The 24,161-nt window shown below is 37.7% G+C and overlaps 1 protein-coding gene across 2 annotated transcripts in view; it reads left to right on the plus strand.

Annotated features, from left to right (window-relative positions):
- The window catches only part of yem (yemanuclein), a 123,827-nt gene that overhangs the window by 86,679 nt on the left and 12,987 nt on the right, over window positions 1–24,161 (plus strand). The window contains exon 9 of one of the 2 annotated variants that reach the window (XR_010948971.1): window positions 15,705–15,845. The exons of the other annotated variant lie outside the window; for it this stretch is intronic. The gene's annotated coding sequence lies outside the window, so the exon portion shown is untranslated. Of the gene's footprint in view, window positions 1–15,704; window positions 15,846–24,161 lie in introns of those variants that run through there. 2 annotated transcript variants of the gene reach the window in all.

The following is a 24,161-nucleotide window of genomic DNA, read 5'->3' on the forward strand; positions in this document are numbered from 1 at the left end:
CACTGTTTTGTAATCAAAGTTTATCATATTGTTCGCTTTATTTTAGTAATATTGGTTTCATAGCATCGCCACTATGTGAGTATTCTTCGTCCAATTTAGAGAGCTTTATCATAAATAAGCATTTTTTTTTGTTAATATCTTTTGAACCACTCAAAATTTTTGTTTTCCGCGTTCGGATTTTATAGGAAATATCCTAGACGTAATCATAAGGAAATAAAAAAAAGAAGTTTCAATCGAATGTACATGGACATATGTTAATAAATTTATCTGGGATATAACAACCTTTGCTTAGACAACTGATCATGATGATGAATGATATCTTAGAGGACCGCTTCAGTTGGAAGTGAAGCTATCAATCTAAGTAGTATTACTCATACATATTGTTTGAGCATATTGTTTTGTCGTAAAACAATACGCACTCCCCCGCAAGGTATTCGTCGGATACATCTATAGACACGATGATTTGTAAGTGGGTATGTATGTTCCCATATGCCTAGATAAGCGCTCACGATATACCGTTACATCCACCAATGTACTTGTATGTACAAAATAAGCAGTGCATATCCATAACGTAATCCAAAATAGTGGTTATATTTATTTTGAATATAACATTATTTTTTATAACAAAATTGGCTAGACTTAAGGATGAAACCGTAAAGGATCGTTGCTAAATGAAAGCTTTTGGACGCCAACCTATCCAACATTTTTTTACATATTGTCTGGGTAATTAGAAAAACTGCCGTTTTCGATCCCAAATTATTTCATAAAATGAGAGTAGTAAAATATGCAGATGTGTGTGTACTTACCGGAGAATATGTTTGAATCAACGCTCATATACCATTCGCCCTATATGTTGCATGTATATATTCGCCTCGATAAGCGTTTACGATTTACTATTCCATCCTAAAATGTACTTGTATGTAGAAATTATCCCGTGCAGCAACAAACGAGAATTTTATTTCCAACAAAGCGGGAAAATTAATAAAAAAAAAAAAAATAAAAAATAATCAAAAAAAAATTAAAATAATCGAAAAAATCAAAAATAATCAAAAGTAATAATTTTTATTTTTTTTTTTCAATAATCGGAAAAAATCATATTTTTTTTTGATTTTTTTCTAATGGTAATCAATTAGTAATTGCCTTTTTCGGAAAACAATTGAAATAATCATTGGCCATTAAAATAGGCATCTAATTAATTGATTACTAATGCTAATTCAAATTTAACAGGTCTGATTTAGATGCTGTTTGAATTTAATTTGAGAAAATTATAGTTCTCATGTTATACAAAATGTGTCCCCTTTTCCTGTTACGATCCGTAACCATTTCTTTTAAAGTTTAAATGTGTATAGTGAGTCGTAAATATTTCCAAATATCTCGAAATTTATTTCGAATTGGGAAAAAAGTATGTCAAATTCATCGCAGCTTGATTTCTTGTTTGTAAAAGAATGGCAACTTTGTAAAAAATATTTGCAAAAAAACTTTTCAATTTATCTTGTTATAAAGAACCTTGAGCTAAGCTTACGTCTTCTTCACATTATCCAAATACAAAAGAAATTTAAAAAAATAATGGATTAACCTTACTTGAACCCATGATTCAATCACAAGAGGTTTGCTCGACATTTTTTGACAATTGCACCCATTTTGCTCCCAAATCGAACTGACATTCGTTAACTGCGTTGTTTCTTTGCGAATTTTCGAAAAATATTAGTAGTAGAAATAGGAAGCAATCAGTTTACAAATACCGGCTAAGTACTGAGCTGCATAATTTCTCAGAATATTTTTTTTTAATTTTATACTGAATTTATTAACTATGCCTCGATCTATATGTATGGCTGAACATTGAACATAGGTAATTTTATGAAAAGTGAGGATACCAGGAAATCGTGCACTTTCGTAAACCTATGAATATACGAAACCTAAACCAATTCAAAATTCATCGTTCAACGTCAAAACCTCGACAATTAAATCGATTCACGTTGAATTGTCATTAGTAAATAATGGAGATGCCATAACGAAATGTACTCATTGGGCATGTTAACTTATTCAGGTAAAAGTCTAGGACAGAAGTCTACTGCTAATACTCGTCCAAAAATATCGAGAGGTGATCTCGACAACAATAATCCGAAGACGGAAAAGAAAAATTGTAGCTCTGTCCCGAGATATTTGCAGTTGAAGTTGGCAATTTTCATGTGCTTGTTGTAATGTTTTTGTGCACTGAAAAAGATTTTGTGTACAAAGGGATTTTGCACGCATTTAATTTTGATCCCACGTCATTGGTGGACCGGCCAGGGTAATTTTTTATAAGCTCGGCTGAAGGCCGGCAACGCAACTCTGGGTAATTTTTCGGTTTTTCAATATCTTTTGAACGAGCTAAAATTGTTATTTCCGGCTTCGAATTATTGTTATCGAGGTGTATATACGTATTTTGACACTTATCTGGATATTTTTGGGCGCGTATTAAAAGTCGACATTCTGTTCTATTAATTCCGTGTGTTCGGAACATTCGTTTTGTCAGTTCATTACGGCTGCTGAGTAGCGTATCACCCCATGTCCGCTGCCTGTTCAAAATCGTGCTATCTCAAAATATTTTTCAAAAATTTCCCAATTCAGGATTTGTCACAAAACCGCCCTATATTAGAGTTAGATTGAAGAACGCTTCATCTCAGAATGCTTTTCGTTGACTCCCTTTTATGACAAAATGCATTGAACTTATGCTCATATAGGGAGTTTTTGAAACAAATTTTGGGATAGTGCATTTTTGAATAAAATTCTAACGTACGGCATTCTTCAAACAATTTCTGAAAGAATGACGAAACCAACATAACTTTATCAATTCACGAAATATTTAGTAGAAAATTAATTATTTCCCCAAAAACTTTTGGCATTTGCAAATTTATTATCACTATTAATATACTACTAAAGATACTTTTCTACTACAACTTCCACTGAAGGGTATTGAATTATTCCCCGTTTTCCTTACTTCGTAAAAGCAACCCGTCCAGTTTTTTTTAACTTGGGAGTGTCAAAGATCTGTCATCATTGGAGAACAAACCTCTAGTAATTGAATCCTGACTTGAACCCATGTAAACGTTTTTGGATGGTGCAAAATACAATGTATTTATTAGCTCAGAAGGGGTTTTATTTGATGGAAACTCCCATCTGTAAATGTTAATTGTTCCAACACTCAGCTTAAAATATCGACATTTCTCAACCAAACAACTACATTTTTCCCATAACCGAACAACTCAGCGTATTCCGCCAACTTTTGTAAACACTTCGAAAAAACGAATCAGCTTTAAGTGATTTTTCGGTTATGCCTGAAAGCCACAGAATTGTATTAAAGGTTTTTAACCTAAAGTAGCCGAATGGTTTTTTTTTAATTTCGCTTTTATTATACGACTTTTAAAGTTTAGTCTCGAGATGTTCTATAATTCCTTATAATGCCTTTCGTGCTCTGAAACCCGTTTGCACATAGTTTTAAGGGCTAATTAATGGTGACTTATAACCGTAAAACCATAACCAGATAAAACAGCTGATCGAACCTACCTTATGAAAATTAATGTAATCGATTAATAGCGCCACACCATAACGCTAAAGCCATAACCATAGCCAACCAATTGGTTTTTGGTTTCTCGCCATATCCATAACCAAAAATATTTGAGTTGGTCAATTTAATAACTTTTTGTAGATTTTATTCATTGTTTTGGATACGTTATGACTAAGGGACTTATTTTTTGTGGAATACGTTTGTAATTTTTTGCGTTTTCTTCATTTTTACGATTTTTAGGTTAAGGAATGGTGCCATTGGAGATGGTTATGGATATGGGTATGGTTACGACTATGGCGTTAGGGCTAAGGAAGTTTAATTAGCCCTTTAGCTCACTGGTAGGCAAAAATAAAAATAAAAGTGTATTAAGGGCCAATTAAACTTCCTTAACCATAACGCCATAGTCGTAACCATATTTTTACTGATCCATATCAAACTGAGATGAGGAAAACGCAAAAAATTGTAACCATATTCCACAAACAATGAGTCTCTTAGTCAAAACGTGTCCAAAACAATAAATAAATTATACAAAAAGTTAATCAATTCACCAACTCAAATATTTTTAGGTTATGGATATGGTAAAAACCAAAAACCAATTGGTTGGCTATGGTATGGTTGTGGCGTTAGCGTTATGGTATGGATGACACCAATAATCGAATTGATTTGCATAAGGTTCGTTCCATCACCTTTTTTATCTGGTTATGGATAAGTCACCATTAATTGGCCCTTTAGTGCGAGCGAGAGCATGAAAATCCCAGCAGGAAATCAAAGTTACAATTACAGCATGCTGATGGTGCATTTATTAAAAACAGTTATACCAAATATTTTTGGAAAATTTCATGTTTGATTCAGATATAGTTTGAAGTATTCTCAAGTCCCTCAATTCATTAAGCTTTACTCGCTTCGAAAGGTAACCGATATTTTTACATGCAAATGCACATGAAATTTGGTTTGCCAGAGCTGCTCAACACGGCAAATATGGTGAAATTAATGGCGATCACTCGCTTAAAAAATCATATTTCCGAAATTAATACATTTGCCGTAATCAGGGAATTGAAAAATGTTTAAAAAATATTTAGCTGACTTAAAAAAAGACATAAAGATACATTCATATAAATTTTTTATTATTTCGCTAAGTTTCTCAAAACATTCTATATTAGTTTTTTGCAGTGCAGAAGTTCAATTTTTTTTGGCTCAGAAAAAAAAAAACTTTTTTTGGAGAGTCCAGAATGAAATTTTTACTTTTGTTAAAATAATTTACAAAACTCATATTGTATTGAAAAGTTATTAAATGTAACATACCCACTAAGTTTAAAACCCAAACCTAAACGTGTTTGGAAGATGAGCTACATATGGAAAGGCCGTCGTAGTAGTTGCGTTTTCCAATCGTAATATTTCTCACAGGGAACCTTCACATTTGTGCAACAGCAATTCGCAGTGTTTATTTGTTGCTGTCTCGCTAACGACAGACGATGTAGGTTATAGGTCCCGACACATAAGCAGTTTTTCATATAGATGAGTTTAACACAAGCTTATGCATTATGAGTAGATAGCACGTATTTTCATGGAGAACGGTAGAATGAGCGACACTGGCGCCGTCTGATATTGAAAAGTAGCCAACTCCCAAATTTTGTTGGAAGCAAATCATAAGAAGAAGAATTTGACATTTGCTTTGGCTAAGGGTGTTGGCACACTCTGCAAGTGAAATTATTTTTCCCACTGGTTGGTAAATTTTCTAACATTTTTCACAATTAAAAACTGCAATATAACAAACGAATACGACACAAAATATGTTAGCAAGTATTTTTGTTGTATAGGGAGAATGTTTATAACAGTGCTTCGCGAAATTTTGTATGTGAATGGGCAAGACGTAATAAACTTCAATTGCCAAGTCTGAAGTTCCTTCATATTTACAAACGCAACATCTTGGTTGATTGTGGCGATGTTATTGGAATGCATAAGGTTGTGTTAAACGCATCTATTTTAAAAACGTCATTGTGGCCTTAAGAATATGTGTGAAGCAAGTATGCCTCATTTGAGCTATGGCTCGTGGTGCCTTAAAAAAGGGCCAATTAATGATGACTTATAACCATAAAACCATAGCCAGATAAAACAGCTGATCGAACCAACCTTATGGAAATCTATGTAATCGATTAATGGTGCTATACCATAACGCTAAAGTCATAACCATACCATAGCCAAGCAATTGGTTTTTGGTTTCTCGCCATGTCCATAACCTAAAAATATTTGAGTTGGTGAATTTAATAACCCTTTGTAGATTTAATTCATTGTTTTGTATACTTTATGACGAAGAGACTTATTTTTTGTGGAATATGTTTGTAATTTTTTGCGTTTTCTTCATTCTTATGAAATTTTCAAGATTTTTAGGTTAAGGCACCAATAACCAACCTTATGGAAATTAATGTAATCTATTAATGGCGCCGCACCATAACGCTAAAGCCATAACCATACCATAGCCAACCAATTGGTTTTTGGTTTCTCGCCATGTCCATAACCTAAAAATATTTGAGTTGGTGAATTTAATAGCTTTTTGTAAATTTTATTCATTGTTTTGTATACGTTATGACGAAGAGACTTATTTTTTGTGGAATATGTTTGTGATTTTTTGCGTTTTCTTCATTTTTATGAAATTTTCACGATTTTTAGGTTATGGCACCATTAATCGATCACATTGGAGATGGTTATGGATATGGGTACGGTTACGACTATGGCGTTAGGGTTAAGTAAGTTTAATTGGCCCTTTAGGTACAATACAGCTTTGGTAGCATTTTTAAGAATTCCTTCATTTTCATAATGCCATACCGTATTCTTGTTGTTTTTTATTCTTTTCATTTTTGCAGCATAATGTTAAAGTAAATCAATAACATAGTAATGTATACACAAACTTTTCACAAGTTATATAATTGAATATGTATGCACCCCCTTACCAAATGTTAATACACAAACACATTTATATGAGCGCATATCGTTAGCTTTTTTAACAAAGTTTTAACCAACAAATTTAAAATTTTACGTTAGAAGCAAAAACATTTTATTTTCACATTCATTACATGCAAATAAGGCTTTTTAAAATTAGCATAACTCCGTTGTTATTGATATTAACGCTTTGAAAGAGAGGGTGTATATAAATATATCACAGCAAAATATGTTAAAAACACAGTTTCGAAAAATCTGTTGGTTATGTGCTTTATGAATTAAGCTAACGATATGTTTTATATCAAATTTTTGTTAATCCTCCATTAATCTATAATAATGTAGTTGTATTTTTATTTTTATGGTCCACACTATCTACATTTGTATTCTAAAATTATATTATTTTTGTAATTATGTAATACATAATTGAACAGCAAAAACTAAAAATATTTTATATATGGCGTCTGCGTTATCTGTTTGAATGAGTTTTTGATAACATAGCGTAAGGATTTTTAAAAATCCATCAACGTATGAGTCATCCAATTTCATTAAACACCATTAGAAGTTTGATTACTGAATAAAAGTATAGTACTTGTAATTTAAATATAAATTAGTAGTTTTTTTTAGTACAGCCTGTGGAATACAGTATTACTAAAAAATCGCATACATAAGGCTGTGCCAAATGACGTTGAAGTTGCAGCTAGCCTGTCATCAGCATGGCTTTAGAAAACTTCATAGCACCACCACCGCGCTAAATGCCATTAGCACCCAGATAAATTGCGGTTTAAATCAAAACTCGTCGCGCTAAACCTAACAAAAGGTTTTGATACGGTCAACCATGGCACGTTACTGCAAGACCTGGAAGGGTCTACCCTTCCCCCATGTCTTAAAAGGTGTACCGCAAATTATCTGGGTGGTCGGCAGGCATCGGTGCAATTTAGAAACGAAACATCAAAACCAAGAAGAATTAAACAAGGGGTGCCACAGGGTGGTGTCCTATTCCCACTTTTGTTTAACTACTACATATCAAAGCTACCTTCGCCACCAGAAGGAGTTACTATCGTTTCCTATGCCGATGACTGCACAATAATGGTCACAGGCCCAGGCCCACAGATCGATGAGCTTTGTAAGAAAATAAACGGCTACCTCCCTGATCTCTCCAGTTTTTTCACCTCGCGTAACCTGACATTATCACCGACTAAATCATCGGCGACCTTATTTACAACATGGACGTGCCAAATGTCGACCATTTGGAACAACCACGTCAATGGCACTACGCTACCGACTGTCTTACACCCCAAAATCTTGGGTGTCACGTTCGATCAGGATCTACATTTTGGTGAGCATGCAGCCGCAATTGTACCGAAAATCCAGAGCCGTAATAAAATCCTCAAATCTCTTGCTGGCAGTACTTGGGGAAAAGTTAAAAAACGCTCGTTACCACTTGCAAACCAAGTCCCCTATATGGTCGCCAAGCCTAAAGACTACTCACTGGAAGAAGCTACAGGCCTGCCAAAATACTGCCCTCAGAACCGTCACGGGTTGTCTTCTTATGTCCCCAGATCAACATCTACATAATGAGGCGAGAATACTCCCCATCAGGGAGAGAAATGAAATGCTAACCAAACAGTTCCTGTTGAATACCCAGAAACCTGGGCATCCCAACAGACATCTGATTGATGAGCCAACACCGCCCATGGGCTTAAGGAGTCATCTCCGTAATTATGAGGAAATACGGCACTTGAGAACACAGCCGCATGAAGCCAAAAAACACAAGCAGGTCCTCAGTGAACTTCACAAACAGGCGTCGGACCTCTATGTCAGGAATTGCCCGGTGAATCCTGTACTCAAAGAACAATACCCTAAACTTACAGAAGAGGAACGCACACCACCTAGGGAAACGCGAGTCACTATAGCTCAACTTCGATCTGGAGACTGTAACAGCTTAAACTCTTACCTATCCAGAATCAACTCCGACATCCAAAATGTATGCTCTGCTTGCAATGTGTCCCCACATGACACCAACCATCTCTTCAATTGTAATGTGGAACCAATGCCTCTAATACCCCTCTCATTATGGTCCATCCTGTTTCCTTGGACTCTCGTTTGCGGATATTGATGACAATTTGTGATAGGTCACACCTATTGGATGGGGCGAAGCAATGCTACAACAACAACAACGTTGAACGACACCATCAGCTCCGGCAAGATTGTAAAAGAGCTGTCCCTGTCGCTCGAAACCAATGGCTTCAGAAAAAGCGCTCTAACATATTGTAACGAATTTACTGTAACTCCGCTTATTTTGAACTTGCTTCTTACGTTCATATCGCTAAATTGTCGAATAAATAAATCAAATATTTAATAATGCAAAACGGTCTTTATTAGACTACTTTGAATAACACTTATACTTCACAGCTGTTAGCGTGTTTAAATCAAACTCAAGTCAGACTACTCCGCTTTGGCCGCTTTTATACTCTTTGCTGCATCGTTGGGATATTCCAGATGTTTCTCCTTGTAGAATGTTCTACTTGTTTACCCTAGTAATTGAGCTACATATATGCATACCTATTTGTAGTTTATAGACTCTCCCATAGGCATGTGCGTGTATATATGTGAGCAATACATTGACTGTTGACTAAATATGTACATCTGTGTGTGAGTTATCTTTTCGCTGCCTTGTATGCATGTGGGTAAACGACGATTAATGTGTTTATGTGTATTTCCCCGCTGCGTGTATGTGAATGTTGCTTGTCGTAATGTGTACATAATGATTTAATTATTTACGCACATACTGCTTAGAATCACCCTAGCGATGTGATGTGAGTATCACGTAGTGATTTTAATATTCGTGACACTGCCCTCCACCTAAGTCGGATCGTCCCGATCAGACAGATCTCCTGATCTAAACGCTGCTAGGCTCTCCAAATGAACCACTTTCATTTTGGTTCGTGGTTTGCGGATGGTTTGTATGCGGTAAACTACATCGTTGATTCGCTTTAAAATTTTGTATGGGCCTTCCCAATTACACTGCAATTTCGGGGACAAACCTTTCTTCCGTTGTGGGTTATACAACAGCACCAAATCGCCTTCCTGAAAACCTTCCGAATTAATTGCTTTATCGTATCTGGCTTTCATCTTGTCACTCATAATCTTTGTTCGTTGTCTTACAAGATCGTGTATTTCTCTCATCTCTTCTTCCAAGACACCAGTGGATTTCTTTGCATTTCTCTCCGCATCGGCCTTAATCCCAAACTCCAAATGGGCTGGCAGTCAAAGGTCATTGCCAAAAATTACTTTTGCGGGGGTTTGGCCCGTGTTCTCATGCACTGCCGATCGGAAAGCCATCAAAAATAATTGTATGTGCGTATCCCACTCTTTATGGTACTTGTCGACTACTTTCCTTAAGTGCTCCAGGTTCTATTGAATCGTTCCACCATACCATCGGACTGAGGATGCAATGCAGTTGTCCGTGTTTTTCGAATGCCCAGTATTTTACACATTTCTTGGAACACAGCTGATTCAAAATTCCTGCCTTGGTCAGAATGTAATTCCATTGGTACACCATACCTTGCAACCCAATTATTTACAACCAAGACTGTAATTGTTTCCGCATCTTGATTTGGGATTGGGTATACTTCTGGCCATTTGCTAAAATAATCCATAACCACCAATACGTATTTGTTTCCGCTGTTGCTAGTAGGAAATGGACCCGCGACATCTAAAGCAATCCTTTCAAATGGTGCACCTGAGTTATATTGCTTCATCTGGCCATGACTTCGTGTTCTGGGCCCTTTGGCTCTGCTGCAAACCTCGCAGTTGGCAATCCACTTAGTGACCGACTGACAGCAACCAACCCAATAGAATATCTGTTTAATCTTCTCGAGCGTTTTCGTGATTCCCAGATGACCTCCACTTGGACCATTATGTAGCTCGTTGAGAACGTCAGGAATCCTTTTCCTGGGAACAACTATCAGTTTCTTCTTGCACTGGCCGTCCTCACTCTCTCGTATTCGATACAGGCAACCGGATATCAATTGTAAACTATTCCACTGGGCCCAATATGACTTCACAATAGGACTTTCTGCTGACATCTCTTTATTCGGTCTCTCATTTCGTTCGAGCCCGTGCATAACATGGGACAGATCTGAATCTTCTAGCTAACACTTCCTTAGCTGTTCCATGTCCCAGTCATCCGAACACGTCATAGTCATACGCCGAACATCTATAATGTCTTCCTTAGCCTCAGCTTTTGAGCAGTGTTTACATTCCAAACTACATGGTCTTCGTGACATTGCATCAGCATTTCCATGGGTACTACCTTTTCGATGCTCAATGAAAAAGTCATAGCTTTGTAGTCGCTCGATCCACCGTGCCAATTGACCTCCTGGGTTACGGAACTGCAGGAGCCATTTCAACGCTGCGTGATCTGTCCTGGCGCGGAATCGCTGCCAGTAGAGGTATTTATGAAAATGTTTAATGCACTCTACCAATGCTAATAGTTCTCTCCGTGTAACGCAATAGTTCCTCTCTGGTTTTCCAATTGATCGGCTGTAATATGCAACTACCTTCTCCTGTCCATCGACCAGTTGTGACAAAACGCCTCCTATAGCATATCCACTCGCATCGGTATCTAGAATAAACGTTGCTCCTGGAATCGGATATGCCAACATTGGGGCAGTGCACAACCACTCTTTCAATGTTTGGAAAGCCACTTCTTGCTCCTTTTTCCACTGAAAAGCTTTATTTTTTCTTGTAAGCTCGTGAAGGCTATGGGCTACGCTGGAAAAGTTTCGTACAAATCGGCGGTAATATGTGCACAGCCCAAGGAAACTTCTTAATTCATGCAAGTTCTGTGGTCTTGGCCAATCTTTTACAGCTTCTATTTTTTCATTCGCAGTACAGATGCCCTCTGTCGTTACCTTGTGACCCAAATAATTTACTTCCTTTTTAAACAACGAACACTTTTTGGGACTTAGTTTCAGACCAGCGCCAGCTATTCTCTGGAAAACTTCCTCTAAGTTTTTAAGATGTTCTTCAAAGTTCTTGCCCAATACGATGATGTCGTCCAAGTACACCAAGCATGTTTTCCAATGTAGTCCTTTCAATACCTGATCCATGAGTCTCTCGAAAGTAGCTGGTGCATTACAAAGTCCAAAAGGCATCACTGAAGGCTGTTTTCTCTCTGTCTTCCTCCTTCACCTCCACTTGCCAGTAGCCGCTTTTCAAGTCCAGTGTGGAAAACCATTTCGTACCAGATAGGGAGTCCAGAGTATCGTCAATTCTTGGCAATGGGTAGCTATCCTTTTTCGTAACGTCGTTCAACTTGCGGTAGTCCACGCAAAACCTCATTTTTCCATCCTTCTTTTTCACAAGTACCACGGGTGAGCTCCATGGACTAGCTGATGGTTCGATGACGCTACTGTCGCTCATTTCTTGCACGATTTGACTTAAAACTTCCCGCTTCGCAAGTAGAACACTACGAGGAGCTTGACGGATCGGCCTCGCATCTCCAGTGTCAATTTGATGTTTCACAACTTTGGTGCGGCCTGGTTTAGAGTCATCCTGGCCAAATATATTCGCGTAGTTTAGGAGCAGTTGTTTTGCTTTACTCTAATAATCTTCCTCTAGCCCCTCCGTCCATGCCATGATGTCATTTGAAAGATCATTGTTGCTGGTTGGGACGTGCTCCTGGAGCTACTCACAGTTAATAATTATATCAGCCTCTTGACATCTTCCCAATATAGCTCCTTTGGTAAGTTTGATTGGTGAATTGAACTCATTGAGTACTCTTGCCGGAATACGTCCATCTTGTTTTGTCATAGCCAGGGTTTTTCCTACAAGAACATTCGGTGTTGATTTGTTTGCTGCTTCAACAACCCACAATTTGTTTGTCCCACAATCTCCATCAACCTTTGCCCAGATGACTGCTTCTGATTTGGGTGGTATTTGCTGATTCTCTTCCACCATCACTCGTTTACTGCTGTAGCCTCTCTCGTAGCCGAAATTAAGTGGCACATCCATGTTCTTATATCGCATCATCTTGCTTTGCATATCGATCTTGATGCCTTGGTCGATTAAGAAGTCCACTCCGATTATGATTTCATCAACAATCTCCGCCACTATAAAATTGTATACTACCGTGACGTTCCCAGTTGCGACTTCACATACTACTTCTCCTAGGACCGTGGTGTCTTCTCCAGTGGCTGTACGCAATCTTGCTCCATGCAATGGTCTTATCTTCTTCTTCACTAAATCCGCTCGAATAATGGAATGAGATGCACCCGTATCTACAGTCAGTAAACGTTCCTTTCCATCCACATGTCCTCCTACAGTAAGATTGTTTGACCTGCTTCCAATTTGCGAGATAGAGATTATGGGGCATTCAATTGGGGGAGCCAGCTGTCGCCCCTTGCGGCTGACTCGCTTTAGTTTAACGGTTGAGTGGACTTGGAGATTTTCTCATCTCCTTCAGCTCTGCGTTTACGGCCACCCACATTGTTGGAACTATTGGAATTGCTACTGCAATGACGTGCAATGTGACCTGGGTTACCGCACTTGAAACATTTCATAACTCCGGCATTTTTATGTTGTGATCCCTTCAGAGCTTTCAAAATTGTATCTACTCACTCTGGCCTTTCTACTTCCACACGATGAGCTTTGTATGCTGGTTTACTCAATAGTGACGCCGTTTCCTGAGTCAATGCATGGGATACCGTTTCAGAAAATGTTTGCTTTGGGTTCGCGTATGTGGCTCGCTTCGTTTCGACGTCCCGTATGCCATTTATAAAGCTCTGAATCTTCACTCTTTCCGTGTATTCCACGGGTGCATCCGCATTTGCAAGATGAGCCAATATTTCAATGTCCGAAGCAAACTCCTGCAAAGTCTCTTTAGCTTTTTGGTAGTGGTTTTGCAATTCTATTTGGTAGATCTGTTTCCTGTGTTCGCTTCCGTATCTTCGTTCTACAGCAGCCATTAATGCTTCGTAACTGTTACGTTCGTACTCTGTGTTGGTCTGTAGGATCTCAGCAGCTGGTCCTTTTAAAGCCACGAACAATGTTGCAACTTTATCTTCGGCATTCCAGTTGTTCGCTGCTGACGTCTTCTCAAATTGAAGCTTAAATACCTGGAAAGGAACAGAACCATCAAACGTTGGTGATTTTACCTTCAGAGTAGACCCTGAAGTGATTGGACGGTTCAATTGTAACTCCTGAATCCGATCTTTCAAAGCATCCATCTCAGCCTTCATTTTATCTTGTCGTTCACTAAAACCCTCCAACTGCGATAATATGCGATCCTCTTGTGCTTTCAACTGCTGAGCCAACTTAGATATCATGTATGTCTTCTGTTCTTCCAGTTGAGATGCCATATTTGTGGATATTTGTGATGAAATTTCTGTTATACGTGTTTCTTGTGCTTCAATCTTGGATGTTATACGGTTCTCCTGCGACTCTAGTTGCGATGCCATATATGTCTTCTGTTCTTCCAGTTGAGATGGCATTTGCGACGACATTTCTGAAATACGCGTTTCTTGTGCTTCAATCTTCGATGTAATCTGTGTCGACATTTCTGAAATACGCATTTCTTGTGATTCCTTTTGAGATGCCATATATGTTTTCTGTTCTGCCAGTTGAGATGACACTGTCGATGTTTGGGCAGATATTGCCGCCAAAATCATGCTTAAGTCTGTGCTCGTAACTGTCTGCGATGTTTCGGTTTTCTCCTCAATTTTTGTTGTTGTCTCGTCGCCATCAGGATGAAAGACATCATCGTCCACATTAATTCCCTCCGACTCCATTACCTCTCGTAGCCGTGCTTGAAGTTCGACCTTATTGCCGGTTGTATTCAATCCACGGTTTTCCAACTCCTTTTTCAGTTGATGGATCCTTAATTCACTTAACTTTGCCATGTCCAAGATATATTCGCAATCTTCGGAATTTATTCAACAATTCCTCTTCTGACACCAATTGTAACGAATTTACGTAACTTCGCTTATTTTCAACTTGCTTCTTACGTTCGTATCGCTAAATTGTCGAATAAATAAATCAAATATTTAATAATGCAAAACGGTCTTTATTAGACTACTTGGAATAACACTTATACTTCACAACTGTTAGCGTGTTTAAATCAAACTCAAGTCAGACTACTCCGCTTTTGCCGCTTTTATACTCTTTGCTGCATCGTTGGGATATTCCAGATGTTTCTCCTTGTAGAATGTTCTACTTGTTTACCCTAGTAATTGAGCTACATGTATGCATACCTATTCGTAGTTTATAGACTCTCACATAGGCATATGCGTGTATATATGTGAGCAATACATTGACTGTTGACTAACTATGTACATCTGTGTGTGAGTTATCTCTTCGCTGCCTTGTATGCATGTGGGTAAACGACGATTAATGTGTTTATGTGTATTTCCCCGCTGCGTGTATGTGAATGTTGCTTGTCGTAATGTGTACATAATGATTTAATTATTTACGCACATACTGCTTAGAATCACCCTAGCGATGTGATGTGAGTATCACTTAGTGATTCTAATATTCGTGACAATATGTACGATTTCCTAAGTCTGATGCTAGAAAACATAATTCTAACAGGAGATGCAAACCGCAATCTAACAAGAGCATGCACCCGAACGTAACGGATCTGCATGCGGCAAAGGACTATCAACATCGATAACACTCCTCAAGGCTATGCAATTGCTAGCGAATACTGCGTATATTTCATGGCCTCGATACAGAGGCGAAAAAAATTTGTATGGCATTAAGCGGGCACAAATTCTTGCTGTCTTCAAAGAAAGATTCTGGCCTTTGGCGCTTTGGCAGCGTCATCACTGTCGGCAGATATAAATCTGAATTGGGTACTTTCTCAATTTGGATAATAACCCTTTTCAATTTGGAAACCTTATCCCTATTTCTATCACTGTATGCATTTCTAGCTCTAACTATCGCTATTAGGCTTCGTGAAATACCGGTGGCGACGCAATTTTCAAGCTATCCTATGCAACGTATGTGCTATGATTTTAAACCTGTCATGTGTTCTGTGTTGTAATCAGTACGAAGAGCCATTACCAATAAGCATACAAATATCTAAATTAATGCAACCGCAAAAACTTTTACTGATACAAACACTTTATTTCGTTGTTTTTTTTTTAACATTTTGTTTAAAAAATTCTTAGAAATTTTAAAAATAAATAAATAATTTTTTTAGTTATTGATATTACAGAAAAATTACAAAGTTTACAAACGGCGATGGTTACTAGGACATGTTTCTCAATTTCACTTCTTCATCAGCTAGCTTCTCAGGAGATGAGTATTAAACTCGAAATCTCCAACATTCATTCACTCAGCCATATGAATGCCCCGCTGCTCGCTTTGCAATTGATCTGTAAGTATTGCCTTTTTATTGCTATTCCTTTATACATCATTAAGTACATACTAATTCTATATGTTTTTAATCCTAAGTGTATGGAATACTTATAGGCGCTCTCTCAAGAGCTCAGTAACATTGGATTTTTAGCTGTGCTTTATTCGAATATTTTATATATAATATATCCGACAAAGAACCTTCAACTTCTATAACACACCCCCAAATCTTCCGGAGCGTCGTTATCGCTACAACAACGATAAAATAACTGCTCCGAACGCCGCCGCTGCCGCGCCGATAATTATGGCACTCGGCGGCGGCGTATATTTCTAATCCCTATCTATCGCTATTGCTACCACTACCTATATTCCTGCCTTATTCCCTATTCGTATTCCTGTCCCAATCCCACTCTCTTTCCCTATCTCCATCCCTATTCCCACTTCTATACCTATCCCAATTTTAATCCCTATCCATATCCCTGACCATCCCTATCTATATGCCTATCCCTATCGCTTCTCTTATCCTTATCGTTATTCGTATTCCCATCCCAATCCCACTCGCTATTTCTTTCCATATCCTTATTCCTTTTCATCCCTGTCCCTATCATTATTCCTATCCCTATCCATAACGCAGACTACTCCAATCCTTATTCGTATTTCCTATCCTTTTCCCTATCTCTATATCTATATCTCTATCCCTATTTGTATTCATATACCACTCCCTATTCGTATTCATATTCCTGTCCATGTCCCTATCCCTTTCCCCAACTCTATCACTATACTTATCATACTCCTACACCCTCATGTATAGGATCTTAACACCAATTACTAAATAGTTGTGAAAACAGCTGTGGAGATATAGCAAATGCGTCCACCTTTCTAAAATGTAATACAGATTGGAAACGACTCATTTGTGTTCAAACGTCCTTAGTTTAAAGCGCATGGATTCGGATCCTACGTATAGGTATCAAGATCGCACCTAAACCATACATTGAGCTAGCCTGTCAATGTGAAGCACTGCGCAAAATATTCATTGTGCACATAAAAAAATATTGATGCTACTTCTGACGAGACTTGAACTTAGGACGCCTAATAGGCCGATCACGCTACCACCACACCACTGCGGCTTGCTGTTACCATCTGGCATTACTCAATACAATGAGCAATAGCGTTAGTTTTGATATCATTTCGAAATGTAAAATAATGTACAATTACACCAAACCTTGCATTATTTGGGTGCTAAATTTGAAAATACCAAAATTTGTTTTGATATTACTCCGAAAAGTGTTATTTTTTGTGTGCATACTCGACTTAAGCCCAGCCTACCTGTTCGGTTCTTATTTCAATTCTAAAAATAGGATAGATTAATAGTCTACAGAGGATCAACAGCTGTTAAGAGTTCACTCCCTAAGATTTGTCTGATTTAAGCTTAGGTTCCTAGGCATATTGGTAAGCTCGCTCTAAAAGTGGATGTACAATGAATATTTTCCCCATTCTTTATCTTTGGCAGACGAGTTCAATGCATGGTTATGCCACACAGAATGTAAAGCGAAGAAATAATTGCAGCTCCTAAACACACAGACGGCTTTGCCCCTTGGTTCGCTTTGGTAGCATCTACATATATCTCGCTACACAAAGTTTGTTTAATGTAAAGCGAAGCAACGTGCCCCAATTATCCATTGTATTACCGGGCTTTAGATACCATTTTTGCTACACAGAGTTTGTAGGACTTAGTGTGAACGCATAGCACAGCATCTAAATGCGTGTTAGAGTGTAAGCAGTCTCTGGAGAGAATCGGGACAGGGAGAAGCATACATCTATATTGGGTCCCAGGGCATATGGGAATAGATGGGAATGAAAAAGCGGACGAACTAGCTAAGAAGGGCGCATCCCGTGAAGCTTGCTCCGTAGACGTCCCAATTAGACTGGCCGAGATTAAGCGAAGGCGAGAGGTGCACATGATCGACCAAGCGGGAAAGGCGTGGGTTCAAGCGCGGGGCTGTAAAGTGTCGTCTTACAACCTTGGACTAACAAAGTTGCTTCTATCATTACAAAAAGAGGACTGTAGACTCATGACGGGTATTCTGACTGGACACTGCCTTCTGGCGTCACATGCCTTTAAATTAGGCTTGGTCAGTGATATCAGATGTAGGAAGTGTGGGTTGGAGGAGGAAACGATCGAGCACGTTGTGTGCTCGTGCTCTGCTCTTGCCAGGCTAAGACTCCAGCTATTAGGAGTGATACAGCTGTCAGATCTAAAAGCAGCAAGTGACTTAAGTCCTAGGAAGCTTCTAGTATTTGCCAATAGGACGGAGTTATTTTATAACATAGTTCCTGGTTTTTGATAGGGTTTTTTCAATTTGCTCGTTCAAACACTACGGACTCAACCAGTCTATGTGAGGTCCTCATGGACCGGCCAGTTCAACCTAACCTAACCTAGTGTGAACCAAAAGTCGAAACGGCCTTAACATGTACGCATTTAGATATACATATTCTGACGAATATTAGTATCACTAAGCGATACTACTATCACTAAGCCGATACTAAGCAGCCACTCGTATGTACGTAAACAAATCAATCATCTTCTACACACATACATACAAGGCAACGGAGAGATACTCATAAACACATGTAATCATCAGCCGAAGTAGTACTCACATATACACACGCATATGGCTATGCGAGAGGCTATATACTACAAATACACATGCATATAGCTGGCAACCAAGTAGGAGATTTCAGAAGGAGAAACGTCTAGACATTTGGAGAAATATGCGGACAAGGCAACAGAGTATAAAAGCAGCACAAGCTGAGTAGTCAGTAAGCAGTTTGATTTAAATACGCAATTAGTTGTGAAGTAAGAGCTATTGCGAAGTACTCTCAAAGTAGTATAATAAAGACAATTTGAATACTGAATATTTGAGTTATTTATTCAACAGTTTAGCGATTCGAACGTTAGCAAAAGGTTTCAAATAAGAGGAATTTCTCTAAATTCGTTACAATATGTTAAAGTCTGAGGTGAAAACTTCTACGTAAACTTGCTCTATACCAAATTTACATAGAGCGCTTCGTCACGTTGCTTTGAATGACAACTGAGTACAATGTATGGCCGCACGTATATCTTGCTGAATATAGTTATATGTGACCCGGTCTAAGAAAAGGTGGTTTTGACACAAAAAAAAAAGCTGTTAAGAGCTGTTTCTCGCAAAAAAAAAAAAAAAAACAGCTGTTAACAGCTGTTTCTAGCAATTTATTTTTTGATTCATAAGCCACCTTTTCATAGACCGTGTCACATATAGTTTGTGGAATGTTAATGCTCCTATTGCCGTTTACAACTCAACTCTGGTTGGGTTGAAATTTCGCAAATTGGTATTACAGATTACAACTCAACCTGTCAAAAAATGTCGGTTGAGTTGTCTAGTCTAACAACTTTTTGTGGCATTGCCGTTTACAACCTTGTGTTGGTGTAGTTGTCAAAGACGTCAAAATCTTACAACTGATTACTAGCAGTTGTCTCATACAATTTTGTAGTTGTTTTGAAAAAAATTTAGGTTTTAGAAGACGGCTCACCACCCAATTTTTAACAAAAATTTTCAAAGTTGGTATCAAAGGACACGTTTTGAGCTCCGATTTAAGAATCCGAAAACAAAAATTAAAAATTTAATTTCTGTCATATCATTTCGGTTCAAATTTTAATGTGGTTGTATTTTGCCAGATTTTTTGTACACACTAATGCAGAAAGGCGTTGAACCCACCCAGCGTTATTTTTACTGTGGATCGGGCCTCATATTTCGGACCCTCGGGCCATTTCGTGGGTTTTTGTAAATATTTTTAGACAGAAATAAAATTTTTAATTTCCGCTTTCGAATCCTAAAAACGGAGACCGAAACGCGTATTTTGATACCACCTTTGATAAGATTTGGATGGTGAACGGGCTCATAAAAAGTTACAAAAAAAAAAAACAAAAAATTTAAAGCCGGTAGTTAAACGTTTTTAATCAAACAATAATCAACCATTTTGTACACCTTTAGAGAAAAAACAACGTTTAAACGAAGGATTACATTGAATAACTTTTTGACTTTATGGAGCGGCATTCCGAAGTTGGACGAGGCTGGCGGCAGTTCGGAGGCAGCCAATATAGGTGAAATTATTGGAACGTGAGCCCCATTAATACTAGTCACTACTCCTGGGAATCCTGTTTTAGAGTAAAATACAAGTTTTGACCTTTGGGTTTTAATCCACTTCGCACAAATATGCTCCTCAATAATATCTAAAACCAGTCCAACACCAAAATCATTTCCACAGCATTTTTGATAGCTGGCATCACCAAGGAGTCTGAGTGTGGCGCATAATTTTAAAATAGTGGTACAGCCTTCCCTCGAAAGCGTTTGCGGAAATGGTCCTTAATTTTGTTTAGTAATGAGCAAAATACATCCTTTCAAATCTCCAAAATAACTTCATTTGAAGCTCATCATATGCCAATTAAACATTTTCTCACTTGGTGCTAGGTAGTTCCAAGGGATTGGAATGAATGTTTTCCGTATTCGCGACATGTCAATCGCCAACATTTTCGATTATAAAATAGATTTCATATCATATCTGGAAATAACAAAATCATTTTTGCGAATGCTTAAATTTCCGCCACAAATTGATCAGCTGTTCATTTATCTGTCAAATCATCACTTTCCTAGGTTGGCAGCACCAATTCAACTTCAACTGAAATAAGTTGTAATTCGTAATACCAAACAGGAGCTGAGTTGTCTGAAAGTTGAGTTGTTTTAATTACAGCCCAACTAAGTTGAGTTGTATACCGTAATAGGGGCATAAGCGAAGGAAAAAGTTAAGATATTCTTAACTTATTGTACTGTCAAATTGTCAAAGTGACGCAACGAGGCAAGAGTTCTATGTATGTAAATCCGGCCTAACCGACTACTCGAAGTTGTATAGCCCTGCAAATCGGACCTGCGCATAAGTTGCCTCAGAAAAATTTATTGAGTATAGTTCCAACCCTACATAATTGATTCCGTTCAATATGCCGTGCAAAGGATGCGAAAAACGTAAAACTTTTCATGAAGTATAAATTCAAATATAACAGCAAATATTTTTAAATTTTGCAGAGTGCAAATGCACGCCAGAAAAATGCGATGAAAAATGCAAATGTTCAAAGGACAACAAATGCAATTGTCATGGAAACGATACGGAAAATAACGGAACGGCAGCCAAGTCGTGTTGCAGTAAGGGCGACGGCGAAAAGACATGTGGAAAGTAATGAAATATAAGATGTTTTTGATATTTAAGATCATAATAAAAAGCTGAGCTTTTCCTCTAACTTGTGGTATATTCTTTAATTTACTTCGGAAGATTAAGCACTATGCTTACACCTAACGGTATCTGTCAAACATCTGGATTTTGTGAGCGGATTTTTCATGGCAGCATGGTACGCGGAAGGTGTGCCAAGTTTCGTTGAAAAAAATCATAAATATTGGTTGAAATAAAGCAACAAGTAACATTATCCCAGTGTATAGTTATGGAGTCGGGCTATTTCTTATATTTAAGGCGAATTTACATAAAACTTTGTCCAGTGCTTCACTTTTGACAGATGAAATCAATGTTTTAGGTGGTGTGGAACATAAAGAGCGGTACATATTTGATTGTTTTAAACATATGGCGCGCTTATCTGTTAAAAGTAGAGGCAATTGACAAAGCCTTCTATATAAATCCGAGTTTAGGTTATGGTCACCATTAGGCCGGATTTACGTAGAACTCTTGCTGTGTTGCGTCGCTTAGGCAGAGCCATAGGTAGAGAAAATCTTAACTGTTTGCCTCACTTTACATTCTGCAATCTTTCAATATAAATCAAAGCGTTTTATGAGAATCCATTACAGTATAGTGCACGTAAGTTAGTAGTACTCACCTGTTGCTGTAAAGAGCTGGGAAGATCGGCTTCATGGAGTGGCGAGCTGGCATTCATACATATATATTGCGGCGAATGTTGACAGCACTAGGCTGTTAGTAAATAATCACGCAACAATAAAAAACATGAAGCAACCACTCGTATATGCATGTACTCATTAAAGCTAGCAACACTTATTTATGTACAAGGCAACGAAGAGATCTGTCACACAACACACATATGGTCATCAGCCGAAGTAGTTGCTCACACATGCACACGTATATGACTATGAGAAACGCATAAAAGACAAATATACATGTACCAAGGAGGATATTCTAGAAGGTGAAACGTCTAGTTCTTTGGAGAAATATGCAGATGAGGCAACAGAGAGCATAAAAGCAGCGCAATCTGTGGAATCAGAATCAGTTTGATTTAAACACGCAATTAGTTGTGAAGTATAATTGTGAAGTACTCTCAAAGTAGTCTAATAAATACCATTTTGCTTACTGAATATTGGAGTAGTTTATTCAAAAGTTTAGCGATTCGAACGTTAGCAGAAGGTTTGAAATATGCAGGATTTCCCTAAATTCGTTACAATATGCACTACTTGAAAAAAAATTAAAGGTTGAATAAAAATTCCAAATTTTTGGGTAAATTTTCAAAAAGCCATAACATCTAGAAAAATGGTCGTACAGGAAATGGTAGCTCCAAGTGTCTAGTTCTTGGATTGGAACTTACAATTTTGTAGCCTCGACGATTTTGAGTAATCTTAGAAAAACCAGCAAAAAACATATTTTCATTGTTTTTGGTCTACGGGCATGGACCAAATTTTTTTTTTAGTTATACATCTATTAGGTTCGGATGCTTTGTTCATTGACCTTTAATTAATTTTTGTTATACACTTTGATACGTCCACTTCTCGCCGACATATCCGTCTTCAAATGGAAAATGATCCTTTTAACTTTGATAATCGGTATTTCAGCAGGCAATGCTCGCACAGAAAGGGTTTGAGAAACTTTATTGTATTCTATTTAACGACTATCATAACGACCTAAAAGTTGTTGGAAAATCAAGCCCTGGATCGAAAATGTTGAGGAAACCACTAATGTTTAGTGCGCCTTTTACAGTTCAATTTGTCCACAAAAACCTTTCAAATAGCTAAATTAATACAGACAGACGTCTATCGTTTCACTCCTTCACCTTAAAAAAAGGAAATATCATAATTTAAAGAAAGTGAGAAAGAAAAATGTGTTACCAAGCTTTTTCCACGTTTTTGTTGCAGAAAGTGCTTAAAAAAAGTTGGTGAACAACTTATTCTCGGCCACTATTGCTCAGCTTGCATATCGACGGTTGAATGAAACATCGCCCTATCTCGGCAGCCATTTCAAAAACGCTGTATCTCAGAAAACTTTTGAAATACGCATAGTTTGAGAATTTGTTTCAAAACACCCTATTTTAAAAATAATTCAACATATGCGGACACAAGGGCGTATCCAGCCTTTCACAAAGGGGGCCCAATTTTTTTTTTAATTTCAGAATCATATATTTCGTATTTATAAGTATTGTGACGAATATTAACAACACTAAGGGATGCTATAATCTCTAAGCCGATACTAAGCAGTGACTTGTATACACATAAACAAATCAATCATTATGCCTACACATAAGTCCATACAAGCAGCGGAGAGAAACGCACAAACACATGCATATATCTGAGATGCTCCCAAAAGTAGGCCATCATCGGTGGAAGTATCACTCACATATACACGCGCATATGGATATGCGAGAAGCTATAATCGTGCATCTGTAGTTATAGCTGGAAAACAAGTAGTAAATTCTCGAAATAGAAATGCCTAGAAATATGCCAACGATGAAACCTAAAAGTATAAAAGCAGCACCAGCTGAGGCACGACGAATCAGTTTGATTTAAGCACGCTATCAGTTGCGAAGTATAAGTGTTTTTGTGAAGTATTTTTAAAGTAGTCTAATAAAGACCATTTTGCATTATTGAATATTGGAGTTGTTTATTCAACAATTTAGCGATACGAACGTTAGTAGAAGGTTACAAATAAGCGGAGTTTGTCTAAATTCGTTACAGTATAAAGAGTAATGATGTCTAGGTAAAAGCGAAGCCTGCTTTATAGACCCAGCTGTGGGGCCTAGCAGTCCGTTAAAATTTTTATTTATTTATCAAGAGCTCCCTAAAATATCTACCATGTCTAGGATTTGGTAATTCAAAATTTTGTTCAATTAGATAGAATAATTTAATAGTCACTACAAGGTGTAATTACTTTAGAAATGTGATCCCCCAAGTGAGTTTTAGATTCCACAAAATTGGGTTTTTTCCACATACTTTATTTGGTTACAGAGATGTATTTTGAATTGCGTTACTCATTATCTCAGTATTAGAAAACCTGCTAAGTA

Source organism: Eurosta solidaginis, chromosome 1, assembly GCF_040869045.1.
Source record: "Eurosta solidaginis isolate ZX-2024a chromosome 1, ASM4086904v1, whole genome shotgun sequence".
NCBI classification, from domain to species: domain Eukaryota; kingdom Metazoa; phylum Arthropoda; class Insecta; order Diptera; family Tephritidae; genus Eurosta; species Eurosta solidaginis.